Source organism: Ambystoma mexicanum, chromosome 2q (assembly GCF_040938575.1).
Source record: "Ambystoma mexicanum isolate Mex_15411 chromosome 2q, UKY_AmexF1_1, whole genome shotgun sequence".
In the NCBI taxonomy this organism is placed as follows: domain Eukaryota; kingdom Metazoa; phylum Chordata; class Amphibia; order Caudata; family Ambystomatidae; genus Ambystoma; species Ambystoma mexicanum.
This window is the reverse complement of record NC_090924.1, coordinates 442,151,975-442,165,462: the sequence shown is the minus strand read 5'-3', so window position 1 is coordinate 442,165,462 and position 13,488 is coordinate 442,151,975. Positions and strand designations below refer to the sequence as shown.

The following is a 13,488-nucleotide window of genomic DNA, read 5'->3' as shown; positions in this document are numbered from 1 at the left end:
GCACAAGCATACTTCATGATTTCCTAGCCTACACCACTGCATATTGGACAAGCCTGTTCTATTCACTTACAACGCCCAGTACAAAATGTAATTTTACACTCCGCGTAAGCGCCCATGAGAGACTGTTTCTTCCCCAATTTCTTTGTAAATTATGAGCTTTTAACGAGCGTCATGCGTGTTTCCACTGTGCATTTTCAATCGTCCATTGATCTGTGACCTGGGTCTTTTTTCCTCAGCTGCTTTGAACGCCCAGCCTGATCTGTAATAATTTGCGTCCACCAATATGCAGAGCTGTCTCCGAACGCGCCCCGCACCCACCGCTTGCCGCTCCCATGCTTTAAAGTTCTCCTGAATTTGGAAGGGAGGGGTGGAGATACACAAAGGGGGGCAGACGACCTGCTTCTGAGGAGAGGGAACAAAGCCCCGCTGACCTGCGCTCGGCCCTGACTGCTGATTAGCTGCAGGGGCCGGATGCGGCCTTGTTTGAAGTGGCGCACATCACCAGGCTTGCTCTTCCCGCGCAGCACCGGCCTTCGTGTCTTGGGAGTGCACGGACTCCCCGAGGCATCCATTTCTCCCATTACAGTGATATATTTTCTTAATAATAAACAAAAGTCTGAAGAAAGAAAAAAAGTAAGTGGGCTGAAGCCCCAGGAGAAGAAAGCTTTTCAGAAACGTCCCTTTGGTTCTACAAGCGAGAGACAGGCGTGCCTCCCCGGGCAACAATCTTCTGAAAGGTATTACTATTCTTTGTGTGTGCTCTGTCTCCACACTTTCTTCTGGTTTATCCGGGAAAGGTTTAACTTTACCAACTAATCATTCCTCGACGGTGCTCGCAAAGTTATGTTAAAGGTTCTTGTACCGCACACTGTTGCCACCTGCGTGGTCTCTTGACGCTCTGGCGGATCTGCAAAGGGATGGTGTGGTTTGTTATTAGGACTGAGCGGGAGAAGAGCGAGAGAGCTGTGATGGGCTGTTGGCGGCTTCAGTTCCGAGAAACCGGTCACTGGGCGTTGGTGCGATTTCGGTTGGTCGGCATCATGTGGTGTTGAGGTGAGATTGTTTATGGTTTGTTTCCTTGTCGGAGTGTTGTAATGTGCGTGCGGTTTGTGTTGCAGTAGAGGTATGGTTGTGTTTAGTTCAAAGTTTGAGAAGGCGTATGCAGAGGGGCGAGTTTTTAGTATAGTTAGTTTGTGGCAATACATTTCCTACCCCCAATATTCGGACTTAATGCGACCCATATCCCTTCCCTTGTGGTTCATTCTAGTGCCACCCCCACAAATTCCTCCAGTAGAGACATGTCCCTTGTCACCAAACTCAATACGTGTGCGGCACGCTTTCTACCCCAAACCCATTCCTTAGTGTGTGACGCATTTCATACCCTCAGCAGCCCATTAAAGTGTGTCACATCTCCCCTGTTCGTCCATTCCAGTGAGAGACGCTTCCCATCTTTGGCGCTCTATCAAGGTGTTATACAATTCTGGTCTCCAGCCGCCCTTCCAGGTGAGGAGCCTCTCCCATCTTCCGCCCTCCACCCTGGTGCGCCACACTCCCCTATCTTATTCGATACAGCTGGGTGTGTTACAACTGCTCCCATCAGTCGATTAGGTTTGATGCATTTCCCATCCCAGTTAATCCTTCTCGATTGGCCCAGTTATATAGTGCCTGTTTCAGGGTGCAGCAGGGACAGAAGGCTTAGCTATCCCATTAGACTGGATGCTGAACGCGGCTAACCTGCACATACATGCTAAGTGCGAGAGTGGCTGATTTACCAAATCGTGTGTATGTTGGATAAGTCCAGCCTATGCCAGTGGGTTAAATGCCTGTAGGAATATGGTATCAGGTTATTTTACCATGGTACTTTAGTAGCTGTATTCCCCTCTTTCCAGGTGTGTTTCACTTGCTGGGTTTTGTCTGGATTGGCTTTGATTGTATTGATGGGAGTCGGTTCCTTTGGTCTTGATTCATGTCGGGTCTATTCTTCCCGTCCTTTGTTCTGCTGGGCTCCTTTTCTGTGTATTTATTCGTTTTGTGGTGCATAGATGTTGTTCAGTCATTTTCATCCACTTTGGAGCTGAAGGGTCGGGGTTTTAGTAGTTTTCTGAATTTTAGATGGTCTTCCGTAGTTCTTATTTCTCTCGGGACGGAGTTCCTGAGTTTTAAAGCTATGCAGGAGGAGGCTGATCCTTCAAGTCTTTTTCCTGTGTAGAATTTAGGTTCTAGGGAAATGTTGTTGCTGGATGTAAGTGTTCTTGTTGGTTTGTAGATGGTGATTTTCTTTTGTATGAATTCCGCTCCCTGGCCGTGGATTGCTATGTGGGTTATGCACATTGTTTTGAAGGTGATTCGTTTGTCGACTGGGAGCCAATGTATCATCCTTAGCTCTGGTGTGCTGTGGTCTCTTCCAGAGAGTTACGCTGCTGGCATAGTCTATCCTGGGCATGATGAGTTTGATAATGACAAGTGTTTTGTGCATGAAGAATAGGAAGGGTAGAATCTTTTTGATCATGTGAAGATGGAAGAAGTATTTTTTAATTATCACATTTACTTGTGGCTCTAGTGTTCACTCGTTCATTAGAATGCCAAGGTGTTCGACTACTTTTTATGGTTTAGGTGGGGTTCCAGTTCTGTGGGCCATGGGATGTCTTGATTGTTTCCTTGGTTGTTGGGTGTAATCATGTTTTACGTTTTGTCTGTTTTAATGCTACGGTTATTAGTGTTCATCCATTGGTAGAGTTCTTTCAGACAGTGTATTTGCGTGGGGCTCTCCTCTTCATTATCGTTGATTTTGTAGATAATTTGGGTATTGTCTGCATAATCTTAGCATGTGAGGCTGTGTCTTTTGATGAGGTTGATTAGTGGCATCATATAGTTGTTGAACAGTAGTGGGGAAAACGAGGAGCCTTGTGGAAATCCACAAGTGGTGTCCCGTGGTGCGAATTTGAATGGTTTTAGCCATACTGTTCCTGTTTTTTTGAACAAGAAAGATTTAATCCACAGCAATGCCCTGTCACTGATCCCTATTTCTTTGAGTCTTTTGACGAGGGTGTTATGGTTGACTGTGTCGAATGCTGCTGAGAGGTCGAGTAGTATAAGTGCTGAGTTCGTGTTGAAGTCTGCGTTGGCCTTTTGGTCATCCATATAGCGAGTAGTGCCATCTCCGTTCCGCTCATAGGTCTGAAGCCACTGGCGTAACAGGGCCCCCCGCAGCCCCTGTGGTGCGGGGGGCCCAGCCAGCTCATGTCCTGGGAGGGGGCCCCACTTGTAGAAAAAAAAAAAATATATTTTTTTGTTCACAAACATTTTTTTTCTTTTTTAATTCACTCTGCATTCATAAACAAATTATTTCTGTAACAGAAATTATTTCTTTATGAAGGCACGGTGACTACAAAAAGAAACTTTCTTTTTGAAGTCTGAGGGCTTTGCCCTCCACATGGCAATGAAGACCCTAGGCTGGAGGCCTCCATGTCATGGGGTGGGGGGAGCCTTATGACTTCAAAAATAAATAGTTTATTTTTGAAGTCACTCTGCCTTCACAAAGAAATTATTTCCGTTATGGTTCGGTCCTTAATGTAAATAATTTCTTTATGAACAGAGTGACTTCAAAAAGAAACGATGGGCCTCATTACGGGTTTGGCGGTAACCGTGCCGGTGCTACCAGCAGGCTGCTGCCGGACCCGTAATGATTTACCGGCGCCCGACTTCTCGGTAATACCGGGGTATTACAACCCCGGCTGTCTGGTAAATCCCCATTTCCATAAAGTCCTATCAGACTGTATGGGAATGGGGACCACAGAGGCACGCAGGTCTGACCTGCCGGGCAGGACGGCAACCGCCCGCAAGCTCTAATATACCGGCCCAGAAACAACGGTGCTGGTAGTCTGGCATAATTGTAATGAGGCCCAATTTCTTTTTGAAGTGTTAGGGCTCCCCTCAACCCCATGACGTGTGCTTGTGTGAGTGTATGGTGAAAGGGTGGACACTTAAATGTATGGGTGGGTGCCTGGGAGTGTGTGGCTGTATGGTGAAAGGATGCACATGTAAATTTAGGGGTGGCTGCCTGGGTGTGCCTGTATGGTGAAAGGGTGCACACTTAAATGTGTGGATGGCTGCCTGGGTGTGCCAGTATGGTGAAAGAATGCACACTTAAATGTATGGATGGCTGGGTGAGCGTGTGTGTATATGGTGAACGGTGTGTGTGCTTGCGTTCAGGGGCGCAACAAAACCTACATTTCGGGGGCTAACCGTTCAAATGTTGGGAGAGGCGCTAACTTCATGGGTGGTGGAGCAAGGCAAACGTATTTGTTTGGGGCATCTAATTTCTTTACACATTTTAATGAGACTATTCTAGTGCAGCTTCAATGTTACAAGCAGTTAACTCTCTCATTTAAGTCTGAAAGCACCCACTTATGGACTGCTGTGAGAATGAGTGGTCTCCTGTTCCCTCTCTACCCAGTCAATCACTCCCGTGGCATGCAAGTATTAAACCCACATCAAGGTTTCAATTGCCTAAAAAATGTGGCATTTGCAGGTACTAACAGTGAAATGCTTTATGTTAGTAATTGGTGGGTTCTTGTTAACAGTGAATCCCAGGTGCCGTTTAACATCTGTGTCCTGTTCTGTCTGAAGGTCAGCCAGGTCGAGTCAACATAGCCCAACATTTCAGGGGGGTTGAGGGGGGAGAGTGCTGAATCCCAGTCAACTCAATGGTGTTGCACCAATACTTGTGTTTAATGCCTGGATTACTTATTGGTAATCTTCATTACCCCTATCCCTATTCTTCCTCGTCCCAGTGTGTATGAGACAGTACTTGTGTATAAGGCACCCTGACTCATACACAAGTACTGGGATGAGGTAGAGGTGCATGGAGGTAATGCCTAATTTAGCTACCTGTAATCTTCATTACTCCTAGTCCTGCTCATCCTCATCCCAGTACTTACCTATGAGGCAAGGAGCCTCAACCGTAATCTCTGGGGGCAAGGAAGAGGGACATGGAGGTAATTCTGGGCCAAGGAGCTGATTTTGGAGGTAGGGGTGGGAGGAAGAGGGAATGTGTGGGGGGGCAGGATTGAACGACAAATCATAATGCTATCCATGTCCAGGCTAAGCAGGCATGATATGTGGTATTAGTGGCTAGAGAGGCATTTTGGTGCAGCCAGTCTAGTCATTCCGCAGTTTGGTATGATTTTTTTTAACTGGGCATTTCTGATAGAGCTGCCCTGCTAAGTGAATTACCTGGCTAGACTGCCATTTGGGTGCTGCCAGTCTAGCCGTTTCTTACTGCGGCACTGTATATTTTTCTGGGCATCTGTGATCAAATGATGTGATATAAGTCATTTATAACGCGCCAGCACACAAGTGTTTCTAGGCGCGACAAGACAAGGGAGGGAAGATAGAGGGAGGACAAGACAAACAATCTTATTAGGTCTTGTGTCATTCAGATCGTGCAAGTGCAAGAACGAGAAGTGCAAGGGAAAAGGGAGGGAAGTGCAAGGGAGAGGGGAGGGTAAAACAGGGCAGCAATGCTCTCAGTATGTGCAGCCAGGGCAGCATGGCTCTGGGTAGTGGAAGGAGAACAAGGGACTGTAGGGTTACAGTTACAGCCCCTAAGTGCATGGTAGGCCCAGAGGCAGTGCAAGGGTGACTGATCAAGAAAGAGTCTGGGCTCAGTTAGATTCTGAGGGTAGCCAAGCAACCAGTCGGTACAGCAGACAGGTAGGTCAGGTATGCCAGCAGGGGAGGGAGAGAGAGAAATCAGAGGAGAAGAGGAAAGTTTTGAGCTGCTTCCGGAACTTCAGGTGGTCCAGCTCAAGTTTGAGAGTGGCAGGGAGGGTATTCCAGAGGGAGGCACCTGCAGAGGAGAGAGATCTACCCCCACTCTCTGCCTGGAGAAGTGTCTAACCCTTAGAGAGTTGAAGGCAGCTGAGCAAAGGGCTCGAGAAGGACGATATTTTGGAAGAGAGTGTTGGATGTAGTGCGGCCCCTGGGCCCACAAAGCCTTGTGGACAATGCAAAGGTTCTTGAACTTTATACTTGCAGCAACTGGGAGCCAGTGGAGAGATTTCAGGGCTGGAGAGATACGATCCCTGGGCTTGAGGCCAAGGATAAGTCTCTCAGTCCTGTTATGGATTAGTTGCAGAGGCTGGAGAGTAGAGCAAGGCAGATTGAGAAAGAGGCTGTTGCAGTAGTCCAGCATAGAGAGAACCAGGGCTCTGGAGACAGTGAGCTTCTGGGGGAAAGTGAGAAAGGGAAGAGTCCTTTTGAGGAGGAGCAGCTGGTAGTGGGACTTCTTGGCGACATCCAAGATGTGAGGAGAGAAAGAGAGAGTGGAGTCAAAGATGACACCAGGGTTGTTTGCCTCATAGGAAGGCGTAGGAAGAGGGCCCAAGGCGTGCGGCCAGAGTGAGAGACGGAAAGCAGGGGCAGGAGTCCAAATGAGAAGGATCTCCATCTTACTGACATTAAGGCAGAGATCGTTAGAGGCACACCATCCTGAATCGCAGATAGACAGTGGAGAATGAGCGAGAGAGGAGAGGAGTCTGAGGGGAGCCTGAAGGAAAGCAGAGTGTCATCCGCATAACACTGAAAGGTAGAGGAGAATGTAAAGATCAGGTGGGCCAAAGGGGCCACATAGAGGTTGAAAAACCAGAGTGAGAGGATGGAGCAGAGAGAAAGGGACCACATTGGACCTGGGAGGGGCAGTCCAAGAGGAAGGAGGTCAGCCACTCAAGGGCCTGATCCGTGATGCCCAGGTTCTCATGGAGTCGATTGATCAGGATTGATCAGGATGGCATGGTTGACCGTGTCGAAAGCAGAGGAAAGATCAAGGAGGATGAGGACAGAAGGAATGCTGGAATCAAGGTTAGAAAGCAGATCATCACATGTGTTCAGGACAGCAGTTTCTGTGCCTCTGGCAGCTCTGAAGCCAGACTGATGGTCATGGAGACAACTAACAGATTCCGTGCGGAGGGTAAGCTGGGAGATGGCCAGCTTTTCCAATAGTTTGCCCAGGAAAGGGGTGATGGAGATTGGGCGATAGTTTGCCCGGCAGGCAGAATTGGCAGACGGCTTCTTGAGAAGTGGGTGCATAAGGGAGTGCTTAACGGGAGAGGGGAACGTTCCTATGGGGAAATGGTGATTACAGAAATCTGTCAAGGCTGGAGCGAGGGTGTCAATATGGTTCTTGACGGTTCTGGTGGAGCAGGAGAGCACCTGTTTGGATGACGCTTTCATAGATCGGACTTGTCTAGAAAATTGTTAGGTGTTGTCAGAGAGAAAGAGGAGAAAGGAGGAAGAATGGTAGAAATGGCCAAAGGGGGGCCGAGAGAGAAAGAGGCAGAGGAAGAGGAGATGGAGGAGAGGATGTGCTGAGTTTTGGCAGAGAAGTGATATGACATAGCCATTCAGAGGGCCTGGGAGGGAACAGGAGAGGTAAAGTTCGCAACAGGCTTGACCAGTTCCTTTCAGATTTTAAAGAGTTTGACCGTGTTGTTAGAGGCCACAGAGACACAGGCTTGAATTTGTGTTCTCTTCTTGATGAGGGTTATTGCTTCGACTGGCATTTTGGTGCAACCAGTCTAGATATGTCTAAATGTGGCCTGGCAAGCTTTGCTATATTGTATTTACGTGTCTCCACTGGTCTACATTGTGCCACCAGTGGGACATGTTTTCATTGTGGCATGTCATTTTTAAAAGCAAAGCATCAATGTTCCTGTGCAGTGTTGGTGACTTGAACCTATTGGATTGGTGTTTCCCTACAAAACAATAGCAAACACTCTGGCTTTTTAGCCAATTTTTCTCAGAAAGTGTGCAGCATATCCCTTCAGCAGCATGTTCGTTTGTATTGCGCAAGTGTGATAATCTTGGCCGGCACAGAGTGTGGCGCGACCCTTGATTTGTTACGCCACTGTTTGAAGCCTACTTGTACCTAGTGCAATAGTTGGTTATTTTCATGTTCCAGTATTTGTACGTAGAAATAGGTATCTATTAGTTTTTCTGGTTAAGGAATGTTTGAGATTGGTCTGTAGTTTGAGAGGTCTTCCAAATCGCCCGAAGAGTCTTTGAGGAGCAGTTTGATGTAGGCTGATTGGAAGGCTCATGGTACTCTTCCCGTTGAAAGTGACAGATTGAAGAAGTTTAGGTAGTATTCTGATGGTGTGCCTTGTGTAAGGATCGAGTTGTAGATGTCTGGTGTACAGGGGTCAATAAGGGAGCCTGCCTTGTTGCTTTTGTTCACACCGCTGATGAATTCTTCTCTTGACATTTGGGAAAGATGTTCAGCCTGTTCTGTGGGCCGGGGGTTGGTTGTATGTGGTGATCAGTTGGGTTGGTCATTCTTCTTTGTATGATCCGATGTATGTGGGTGATTTTACTCTTTAAGTGATCTGCAAGATCGTTGCATAGTTTTTGCGAGGGGACCGGTGTGTGATTGCATCCGGGAGGATTTCTCATCTCGTTTGCAATGTTGAACAGTTCTTTCTGAGTGTTGTTGGCTTTTGTGATCCGGTCGTTGTAGTATTTCTTTTTTGCTTTCAGAATTTCCGCATTATACGATCAGATCTTTTTTTGATATGTTACTCTTTTGTCCTGGTAATAGTTTTTCCACTATTCCTGTTCTACTTTCCGGGTTGTTATTTTTGTTGGTTCGTTCAATAACTTTATTCGACCTTTAGGCCATGAAAGTACAAGAAAACACATAATAGCATAAACAAAAACATTCAAAATGTTAACAAATGGGTCGCAGAATAAATTACAAATGATGCATCCTCACTCCAAGGGAATTTGCAATTGTATTTTAATCCAAAGTCCCCATTCCCAGTCGCAGTCCCCGGAACAACCAACTTTCGCCAAACTGTTACTTTTCTTATGCCCATATTCTACTACAGCTCCTCAGCAGCCGTCTCCCCAATCGCACGCATTGTCCCCAGATCACACTGGATTGAGGGGCCTGGCTGCAGCCAGATAATCTGTTTTGACATTAGAATGTGTGATATTTCGAATTAAACTATTAGTTAGCGGAGCACTTTTCATGTTAATGGCCAAGATGCCAGAGGCCACACTTTGGTCCCAAAATTCTACCCGGTTGAGATCATAATCATTCTCCCCCCAGTAATTGGAGTCTAGTACAGTTTGAGATGTCCTCCTGAGATACAAAGAAGCAACCGCGTAGAGCAGAGAGCCAAAACAGGCTTTTGTTTATCAGTGCCTCCCTGATGTCTTGTTGATTACTGGACAATTTGGGAACTTGGTGTAGATACGCCATACCTCTCCTAGGTCTTGGCACAAAATGAGGTCTGCGAGCCCTGGGATGCGGTATATGTATGACATCTCTTTGTGCCACAAGAGCAGCTCCATCTAGTGGCCTGTTCGGCATTGGTTTGAATCTAGGTGCCCGCACTATCCCCCATAAACTATTTGGGACTTTGTGCACCATGGGTCGATGTTGGTATGGTGTGATGTGGCATGGCCTACACAAGGCCCTCAGCCTTATATGGGGCCATAAGCAACCGTGTAGTCCTAGCCCCATTAAACCCTATAAGTTCTCCACTTGAACTAACTGCTCCCATGCGCGTTCTGCAGTGGTTCGTAGCACTTGTAGGAATGTCGGGGTTGGGGTAAGTTGTCACCCACGTTTGGTGGTCGAACCCTACACCACCCTCCTATTCCATTAGAGACCACCCCAAAGCCCCCCTCTCTCCTGTGCTTGGATGGGGACAAGAAGTAGTCTCTTTACTTCCTCAAGTTCTGTCAGGACAACTCAGCAATCACAGTTGCAGGATTTGCATGGACCCTTGTCGACTGGTACATCAGTGGGCTGAGTAGGTGAATCTGAATGTATTGGGGTACAGGAATATCTAAGGCCCTGTGACAAAATGTTCTGAGTGTGAATCCCACTTTCACCAAATCCTGGGGTGGGGGAACGACTAGTCCTGGGCACTGTGTCGTTAACGTGGCACTGTTTAACCTCCACCGCTTTGGGGACAAGAAGCCTGCTCAGCTTTGACTGGGTAAGGTGCAGGCTCAGATTTAACTGGTCAAGCATGTTTATGCCTGAATGGGGCCCCCTTGTAGATGGTATCATGGTATCTTTATCCTTTAGGGTCATTCGAGTTTTGGCTCATTGGTCCAGGTTTTCCTAGGCGACACACTCTCTCCCTCCTCCAAAATCAAATTTGGGTTGCTGATAGTGATACGTTCTGGTCCGAAATCCCCAGCTTTACAGCAAAGTCTGATACAGGGGCAGGCGATAAATTGGTCATGGCCATAATTGGGCCCCTGGGAGTCTTGTGATTTATACCCAAAAATAAGTTGATTTCTTTAATCAGGGAGTAAGCCTCCCCATAATTCTTGTAGGGCTTGGGGCGTAGGGGGATGCTTTCTGAGGCAGGCACCCAAGCCTAAGCCCACCATCATCTTACGCTTGACTGTCAGTATCTTGCGTTTGTGAATTGTTTGCTCTTCCCCCTTAGCAACACTGTTACGTGATGAAATATAGTAATTTGTGTTAGTAATCATACAACAGTCATTGGGGCTTCTCACCTGGCAGTCCACTTCTCCCGACTCTGTTTCCATTGTTTATCCTCTGGCCAGTAGAACAATCTCCTCCTGGTTCTGCCGAACTCCCTTCGGGACGCCAACCTCCTGCACCCTTTCCCCACGGGCTTCACACTGTGGGGGAGGCTAGGAAAGAGGACTGGAATCACTGGAGCTTCCTACTGGTGCTGGGGATCCCCTTCCAAACTCCCGCGCCCTTTCCCCTGTGGGGGGAAGCTGGGAAAGAAGAAGGTTTGGGGGTGTGGCCTCACTGGAGCTTCTTGCTGGTGCTGGGGATCCCGCACCAAACTCCTGCGCCCTTCCCCCGATGGGTTATTTTCATTGCTTTGAGGTGGGGTGGGAATCACCTGGCCAAAGCTTTCTCTCCTAGTAAGGTGAGGGTTTTTTTCCAGAGAAAAGTTATGTATTGTTTTCACAATCCATTTCCAGATTAGGCCTGTTTTTCCATCTATGTCCGTTGCATCCAGGGTTACAATCGATGGTTTCTAGTTTTTATTCTAAGTTTCTGCTTTTGACGGTTCTCTGGTTCCTTTTCCCGATCGTTGGGTTCTTTTGGGGCATGTTGCATGTTGCATGTTTTTGTTGGTATTTGGACCATGAAGGGTATAATGAGGTGGTAGCTCCAAAGTATTTGTATTGGTGGTGCTGTTTTGAACAGATCTTTCTTGGCAAAGATTGCATCTAGAGTGTGGCCTGCTGTGTGCGTGGCTCCTTTCACAATCTGGCGTACTTTCATTGTCTCAAGATGTTTAGTAAGAGTTTTCTGCGAGTTTGAGTTCTCTTCTTTGAACCATATGTTGAAGTCACTGAGGATGATCAGGTGATCATGTTCAATTGCCAGGTTCGCGACTGCTTTTGCAAAGATATCTATTAAGATTGTGTTGTAGGTCAGGGGTTTATAGGTGAGTATAAATATGAGGTTTATTTGTGAGTCTGAGGTCAGGTTTAGGACGAGGGATTTGCAGTTTAGCAGATCAGCTGTTCTTATTTTTTAGCTGTTCTTTGAAAGCCACAGTGAGTCCTCCTCCTCTTTTCCTTTTCTGTTTGCCTCTATGGATTTGAATTTGGCTGGCAGACAGCTGTGCAGTATGACTTTGTATTTTAGAGTTAGCCTAGTTTCTGTGATAAATAAAATGTCTATTCCCCCATTGCAAAGCAGATCATAGATCTCTGTTGTGTGTTTGGACATACAACTGGTGTTGATTAGGTTGCAGTGTATTTCTTCTTTATAGTGGCCTGTTTTGTTCTTGTTTGTTTCTTCTGGTGGTCTTGTTGGGGATGCTCATTATTGTACTGTTTTGTATTGGGTCTGTTTCATCATTAAAGAGGTCGGCTAGGTTTTGTATCGGGTTCATGTCTTCTTCTGGATCCTCTTCTGCTTCAGGTTGATGTCGCCAGTGGTCCCCTTGTCCTTTTTTGATATATGGAGTGGAGGAGTTGTTTACCATCGTTCTCCTTCTGTGTGTTTCTGATCTTTCCCTTTGTAGTCCTGGTATCCTGCTGAAGTGTCTAATGTTTCCAGTTTTAGGCTACTGCTCTGGCGAGTGGTCTGTAGAGAGGTAAGATGTTAGGTAGAGTGATTTTTGTCTTGTTTTCGAGGTGGTTATAGTTACAGTCTGGCTTGTGTGATTCCATTTCGCGCATCCTTTTCCCATGGTATCTCACGTGTCGTCCTGTCCTCTGGTGTGGCATATTCTGTGCTTTTCTATCTTCTAGTGGTTTTCCTTTGAATACTTGCATGGTTGGAAAATCTCACAGTTGCAAATGACTTCTCTTGAGTTTGAGGTTTCATATTTTATAGGAGTGTGTTCTTTGGTTTTGTGCCTAAGGCGGTCCTCGTGGATTTGAATTCATTCCTCGTTTCGCTTCTTGGGTTTTCCTTTCAGTGCCTGGATGTGTTGTTGTAGTTCACATTTGTGATTTCCTTCCTGAGAGTCTGAGATTTTCTCTTTATTTGCGGGGTCTTGTCACTTTGTACTAAGTGAGGTAGTTGTCGATGTGAGGCTCCTACTATGGTTTACTCTGTTTTCCTGCTTTCCTTTTCTTTCTTTTGGTCCATTGGTTGGAATTTTGGTGTATATGTTATTGGATCATATAGGCGTTAGCCTTCCTGTGACGTTGGTTGGAGTTTTGTCGACCTCGTTGTTTCCTCATTGGTTGTTTGGTTTGCGGATCCCTTTTCTTATGGGAGTTTCATTGTGATGTCTATAGTTACTGTTGGCGAGTTGGGAGTGGGACTCGCTTAGGGGCAGGTGGCTTGCAGTGGGAAGCACTGTGGCTACAAGAGGCCTTAGGGAGAGCGATACAACCTGTAATGTGTAGGGGGGTGAGACGTCCTAGTGGTGCAGGGCAGGCCAGAGGGCCATGAATCGAGGGTGGCTACATCTGAGCGTGATCGGGAGGTGGATACAACACAGTCGCTATCACAGTAAGTATGATATCAGGTGGGGGCACTGGGGGCACAGAAGGCCTATACCATTTGGGCCAGATGTGAAGCAAGCAAGACCCTCTCTGCAGGGGCAGTTGCAGGATATGGGTATCTTTCACAATTAGGCTAGATGCAACTTTGGCCACCTTAGACAACTAGGTCAACTGCAAACCTGCGTTACCTTACACGCCTAGGCCAAATGCGGTATTTTGGCCACCTAGACAACTAGGCCAAATGCAAACTTTGGCTACCTTACCCACTCAGACCTAATGCAAACTTTTGCTACCTTAAACAATTGCCTAGAATCAAACTTTGGCTACTATTCACACTTAAGTTGAATACAAAACATTGGCTAAGTGTAAGCTTTGGTTACTTTACTCACTTAGGGGGTAATTCATGGAATAAATGTGTGCTGAAATCAGTGGCCCAAGCTAGCGCAAGCGTGAAAAAGCCAGGGCACGCGTGCAAATCGCACAATTCCAATTCATGGAAGGCACTGCGCATGC

At 46.8% G+C, this 13,488-nt stretch overlaps 1 protein-coding gene across 5 annotated transcripts in view; it reads left to right on the top strand.

Moving 5' to 3' along the window:
• The window catches only part of LOC138569486 (metabotropic glutamate receptor 8-like), a 647,717-nt gene that overhangs the window by 89,055 nt on the left and 545,174 nt on the right, over positions 1-13,488 (top strand). Inside the window, exon 1 of one of the 5 annotated variants that reach the window (XM_069647493.1) lies at positions 806-1,053. The exons of the other annotated variants lie outside the window; for them this stretch is intronic. The gene's annotated coding sequence lies outside the window, so the exon portion shown is untranslated. Of the gene's footprint in view, positions 1-805; positions 1,054-13,488 lie in introns of those variants that run through there. 5 annotated transcript variants of the gene reach the window in all.